At 33.2% G+C, this 7044-nt stretch overlaps 1 protein-coding gene across 5 annotated transcripts in view; it reads left to right on the top strand.

Annotated features, from left to right (window-relative positions):
• The window catches only part of LOC106878071 (uncharacterized), a 30848-nt gene that overhangs the window by 12141 nt on the left and 11663 nt on the right, over positions 1 to 7044 (top strand). The window lies entirely within an intron of this gene.

Below are 7044 nucleotides of genomic sequence, written 5' to 3'. Positions count from 1 at the left end.
TAAAGGTGCATGGCTCAGTGGTTAGAGCGTCAAGCTTATGATCGAGAGGTTGTGAGTTCGAATCCCGGACCGGGCTGCGTGTTGTGTTCTTGAGCACGACACTTTATTTCATGTTGCTCCAGTTTACTCAGCTGTAGAAATGAGTTGTGATGTCACAGGTGCCAAGCTGTATCGACCTTTGCCTTTCCCTTGGATAACACTGGTGGTGTGGAGAGGGGAGACCGGTATGCATGGGCGACTGCTGGTCTTCCATAAACAACCTTGGCTGGACTCATGACTTGTGCCTGGAAGTGTAACTTTCTAGGTGCAATCCCATGGTCAGTCATGACCGAAGGGGGTCTCAGCATATATGTTTGAGCCAACTTAAGATTTACATTTAAGACAAAAACTTTGTATTCATAGGGTTATAAGATTGATGTTTATTTTCTATTCTCTCTCTTAGTCTTGCTATGACACATTTGATTTCTTAGCTAGGATCCTTCAAATATGGATTACTATATCCTTCATATTACATACTATTGACGTCTTGTTGAAAGACTTAAAATAGAATTAAATCGTAAAAGAATGGTTTAGATTATTTGGGTCTTAGGCTGAGTTAGAATTATAAAAAATCTTCAATACAACTAGTATAAGCTAGTAAAAATTCTGTTCAGGACAACTATAAAACAACTGCAATTTGGTATACTTTATTATATCTCTGGTCTACTTTGGCTGTTACGGGCAGGAAGAATGTGTCACCTCTTTGTTCTATGTCAAATATGTACTGCCATTCAACTCTGATGGGTTGTAATCCTGTCCTCTATTATGTACAGAGGATGATAATTCCATTGTCCTGCAAATTGCCGTTGCTTTCTACATATACTGATAATCGTTTTTCTCTATGAAAAACTTGGTATGTTTTATTTATACCTGCAGTACCTGTGGCAAAACTACTACTCTTTTCTACGTTCACCTGAATGTTGCAAATTGGGAGTCACCTTGTTGTTACTATACAATCTTTGAGAAGACCTTGAATTTGTTCTGTGTTAAGTTCTTGGTGAGACAGACACACTATTGGGGGTCAGCCGAAACTGTTATGACTGTTTCCAGTAAAGTGCTCAGGCAAATGAAATTCTAAAATTTATGAAAATTTGACACATATCTTAAATTTGTGCCGATGGACTGGCTCCTGTGCAGGTGGCACGTAAAATACACCATTTTGAGCGTGGCCGTCGCCAGTACCGCCTGACTGGCCCTCGTGCTGGTGGCACGTAAAAGCACCCACTACACTCTCGGAGTGGTTGGCGTTAGGAAGGGCATCCAACTGTAGAAACTCTGCCAAATCAGATTGGAGCCTGGTGTTGCCTCTTGGTCCACCAGTCCTCAGTCAAATCGTCCAACCCATGCTAGCATGGAAAGCGGACGTTAAACGACAATGAACTATGAGGTAGGAAACTAAAAAGTGAAAAATTATTTTGTTCTTTTCTCAATGACATTAGTAACTAAGTAGATGTAGATTGTAATGGTGATTGAGGAATATTGGTCATAAATATTCATGAAACCAAAAGATGTTATATAACTTATGGTTTTGGAAAGTGATTGTATATGATATGAGAATGTTGCAGGCATTCATTAAATGAAAATAGTAATAATGAGAAGCAAGAATATCTAGCAACCTAGAAGTTGACTTACGGAACAAAGAAATAGAATGGAATAAGCATTTGAACCAGCTACATTCAGCTCAAATATTCTGTTTTATGTTCAAACCAGCTAGATCTGGCCTCTCACACCTACCCAGCAATATCATTCTAAAACTACACAACCACATCATCGAAATCTCAGCTAATTTGAATGCTAAAGGGTGAACTGTTGATACATCAGTGTTAAGAATAGTCAATTGTTTGCTCAAAAGTACTTTCATCATTAGTGCTTAAACATGACAAACTCCTAATTGTAGATGGTGGATTGGTCATTTCAGTAAGTATTTTGATTGACTTTCATGAAGGCTTTCTTTTGAACCTTAAAAATGTTGGTTAGCCATATACACCTTATTTACTCATTGGCAGGCACTCACATAATTACTAAGCAAGAATTGGGTGTGTAGTCTTAGCAGTAGGTAGTGTATCCACACAAGATTTAAAACAGCAACTTGTGACAAGCATTTGGTATTATATTCTGTTATTGGTTTTAGTTTGGGTGCCTTCAAGGGTCATCATATTAACACTTAATTCATGATCTAGTAATCTCTTTTTTCGCTAATAATGGAACAACACAAATAATTTCTGCATGGTTTTTGTCTATCAAATTCTATTCTTGATATATTGATCAACAACCCAAGCAAACTTGCTCACAGTGCAGGGAAAACAAAAAGGTGATTGAAACTGGAACCTTGTGGTTGCAAAGTGAAATTAAAACTGTACAATCATACCTACACTCAGAAGAATGTGTACTCTTTGGAGGGATTTGAAATATCTCTTTTATCAACTGGTTTTATATTCCAGATATCTATTATTGAAGGCTAAATGGTTATTTTATATATCTAAAAAAAAGTAACTAGCAATTAAAAGTATTTTATCTGAAAATAAGCTTTAAAAAAGATATTTGGATTCATAACTGTGGCATAATTATTTCAAACTGAAGCCAATATCATCTTCGAAGGAAACTTACCAATTATCAGCTAATTAGTTTATCAGCTGGTGAATAAATTAACTTTGTTTACAAATTTTAGCCCATTTATTGCTTTTGATTTATTTTCGTGAAAGTGAATAATACTTGTTAGATTATGGGAATTTTTTAGAGGACAGTAAATATAGTTTTCCACACTAATGAATTTCTTAATGCACTTGATCACTTTTTATAAGGGTACGACTTAGAAGTATAAATTCCTTTTTCTTGCTAACCCTAAATGGCTTCTGTTACCACATATTGAGATTATTTTGTCAACCATATTCAGATAGGAAAGAGATTTTATATCCAGTTGTTTTACAATTTTGCCATTCAATTTTTGTTTCTTCTTTCCAACTGGGATCAAATTCTTTTGTAATCTTTTTTGTAAAATGGGTTGGCTTGCTAAATGGTAAGAACTGTATGACTTCATGGGTGACCAAATCATTATAGCACGTGGCAAGTAGTCAAGGAAGTGATAGCTCACATTCTTGCATTGTGTTAGCCAAACCTACCTCACACAATGTAGGCACCCGCATACCTTAATCTGTTGGCGATGGCAACAACCACCACTAGAATTGACAAGTATTTTGCATGTTCTATTCAATAAGGGTTGTATGATTAATGCTAGAGCAAGTTAAGAGCATTGACCCTGTAGATTCAGGTTGAAGGTGACATTTTTAATAAGTAATTCCTGTGAAGAGTGTCAGCTTTTGATATTGCATGGGTAAAAATGTTTATATGTATCATATTTAGTCAATGTGCCAAAGCAGATAGAAATAATGGATTTAAGATTTTTGTATTTCATCCTATATGCAGTCTATGCTTCAGATTAGTGAGGTGATGAAGCATGTGGCTGCTTAGCACTAAGTCAACCATAGTTGAGCAAACCTTTGATCCAGTTGTTCCAGTTATGATCACTCTGTATACCTAGGAGTGTATTGTCCTATTGTTCTCTTATAAGACATTAGATTATATGTTCCAGCAACTACAAAGCTTTTCCCACTGCTTGTCTATGCATATATCATGGTGAAATGGTGTCTCAACACGTTGCCTCTCTAACTTGTATTTTGCTTTAATTTATTAATTTAAATGTGTATCCAAGCAACCAGAAACTATTGTCCAAGAATTGGTTAATATTTACCATTAATAACTGTTTTGATGATTAAAATATTGAACAGTGTCTTAAACATGTAGATTTGTCATCTTTTTATTGTTTACATATTTTTAGTTGAGCAAAAATTACTTTAAAGGGGCTTCTGTTTGGTTGCTTGACCTGTTATAGGCAGCAGCCAAATTTTCCTCAAATCACACATATAACAGAGCATGTTGAACTGCTAAACAATTGGTTCAGTAACTTGTTTACTGTTCAAGTAATACTAATTAGGAAAATATTTATTTCTGAATTTTAGGTTTGAATTCAGTTATATTTTGTAAGGGAGACTAACAAGTAACATGATGTAGGGTACTTATTTTATTAATTTCAGAAAGGTTTAATGCTAACTGATACATGAGCTTCAAAACAAAGGATTTGGCCCATCATTGTTTCTATTTGTTAGAACTGTGCACTACTGATTGGCTGGGTTTTAAAATTTGCTTTTCCCTGGCAATAACATCTTGATTCTTGTGAAGCTGCTATTTTATTTAATGGAAGTACCAACATAGCTAAAATATAACGGCATTTCAAGTGGGATATGTCATTGTCTTAACTCACCATTGTTTATTACACTGGTTATTTAATTAATTACCAAAATAGTTTTTTCTTTATCTTTCATTTCTGTTAAACAGCAATTTTGTGAAAACCACTATAAAATACAATTTAGTTATGTCTTTAATATGTAAATAAGCAGCTTAATTGTTCAGTAGCTCAGTTGATTTGTGCTTGATTATTTGTGTCTTAAACATTTGGCATTCAGATTACTCTGTCAAATGTAATGATGTTTATTTATTCATTGTTTTGAATTAATCTTGCATTATCTCTTAACTTGATATTTTCATAATGCTATTATTTTTAGAATGACATTGTAGAGTAGATGTGAGAGGCTGGATCTGGTTTGTTTGAACATAAAACAGTAGAATATTTGGGTTGGATATGGCTCAAAATGTTAAGCCTAGATCAGCCTTAATTGAGCAGACCCATGATAAAAAGCTGTAATCACACATTTTTGTATATATGACAGTAGAGTATGATTTGAGGGACATTTGCTCGCTATTTACATGAGCTTCACTGGTGACTTAACCTTTTCCATTATGCAGTGGTTTTAGTTATGTAGGATTCATTGTAACAAGTTGGGATGTTAAAGAATGTCGGTAGGTTTGGTAATGAGTATAACTGGCAGTTCCTTTGCATTTGTTATGGGGTTAAAATGCCTATACAGATTTTGAGCTAGGAGTGAAATTTGATGACTTATTTTGTGCTTGTCTAGAACAAGTGGAGGCAGTGGTTTTCTGTATTTGTAATATGTTTAGGAGATTATGAGCAGTTGAACATGTTTTACTGATAATCTAGTCATCATTAAAATACAGATTGAGTGTTTGTGTGTTTTTACAGCTAGATTATGGCAATAATGTGTTTAATTTTTTTATTAATATTTTCTATCTTGGATCACTTGATATAATGTTGAAACTAAGTTCCAAAGAACCAATAGATCATTGGTTTGCTTTTCCCTAAATTTAAATATTTTGAATTTTCAAAAGTAGAAGAAAGTGAGCCATTAAAAAAAAAAAATTATCTTTGGAAGTATCAAATATTACAATACATTCTTTGATATATAACTAAGGCTTTTTCGTAATTGTTATAATCACATCTAAACTCACAAAGTATTGATGTGTTTTATTCAGAAATGTAGTTCTATAGTATATAAGATGATTCAATGCTTTAAAAAATTTATGGATCAAGTTTGGAATTGAATGTCCTGTAAATTCACTTGTGCAAGTTGACATTTTTTAAGAGAGTATAAGGATTTTGTAGACTAATTAATATGCGGAGGGAGGAAGTGTTATGAAGTTGCAGTGCACCTGAAGTTTAAATACTGGTCTGCTGATGTGTATTTGATGGCTCCAACCAATGTTTTGAGCCAACCCAATTTTGTCATGCTCTAATTGATATATGAGTGTCATTTTTATTGTCAGACCTTTAGGTGCCATATCCCCTATTTGTCATGATGAGCAATCAATTGTTCAATCTACAGTTGAATCCCTACTTGTGAATAGCAGAATATTCTACAGACACATAGTCTTAATTCAGTGTGACATGGTGTGATAGAACTGAACTGTTTGAATTACAGTTATAGTCCAAGGAGAAAGAGAAAGGAAAAATTCTCTTCACTAAATTAGTATTTTATTTTATTTTGAAAAGATGGAAAGCAAAGTTGATCATGGCAGTATTTGAACTTGGTACAGAGAGTTGGAAAAACACTGCATTATATAACTGACGTAATTCTTCCACTTATTGCCTTAACTTAAGCATACAAATTTGTTCAGTAAAATCCCTTCAGATATATAAGTATAAAGGATAAGATAATAATTGTAGATTTTTATGCATTGCATTGCATTGCTAAAATGATGTAAGATTTAAAATTTTTTCAACTGCTTTGTTATTTCCCCTCCTTTAGTGTACCAAAAAAGAAAGATAATTTTTGCTACTAACCTTCAATTTAAACAAGTATATTTCTTTGGTAATGTTTTAAATTTTTAGTTAGTATTGTGTCTTAGATTCCTTTTATTTCATGTCCCACTTTTTTGACATTCTTAAATAACTGCTAATTACTGACCAGTTAAATATATTTGATACAGACCATATTTTTGTCGTAGGTTTGCTGACTTGTTCTGTTCATGTCAACACCGAGGAAATGGAGAGGGCAAAGTCTTGTGTGAGATATAGAATAAAATAGTGTGTAATATGTTTGGTATTAGGAACAACCAACCAACCATTCTTTTGATATTTCATGCAATATCTGAATTTGTTGGGCTAATCTGTGATTGCATAATGAAAACATGGAGTCATTATAAACAATGTTGGAGTTAATTTTCTGATGTGTCTTAAATAGTTTGAGTTGATATTCAGGCTGTATAGGTTGTATTTCCTATTGGAATCATAAACATTGTCAGAAACTCCCCAATTCTGCGTTTATATAACATTATTTGTTGAAATTTTTATTAAAATAGTTAAATTATGGTGATTGAATATCATTTTGGTTTTGTATCAACACTGAAGTGAATGAATTCTTTGTTGTTGATTGTTCTGGATATTTTCTTTATATATTTATAATTGAAGTTAGATAGGAATGAAATTTTCATGGTTTTGCTTCTAAGTTTTTAGCTTTTTCTTTGATTTTTAATCTAAGTGGATATTCTAAGGAATGATTCATTCCTTAGAATATCCACTTAGATTAAAAATCA

This window comes from Octopus bimaculoides, chromosome 1 (assembly GCF_001194135.2).
Source record: "Octopus bimaculoides isolate UCB-OBI-ISO-001 chromosome 1, ASM119413v2, whole genome shotgun sequence".
In the NCBI taxonomy this organism is placed as follows: Eukaryota; Metazoa; Mollusca; class Cephalopoda; order Octopoda; family Octopodidae; genus Octopus; species Octopus bimaculoides.
Note: the sequence above shows the minus strand (reverse complement) of the source record. Positions and strands in the feature narration are given on the sequence as shown.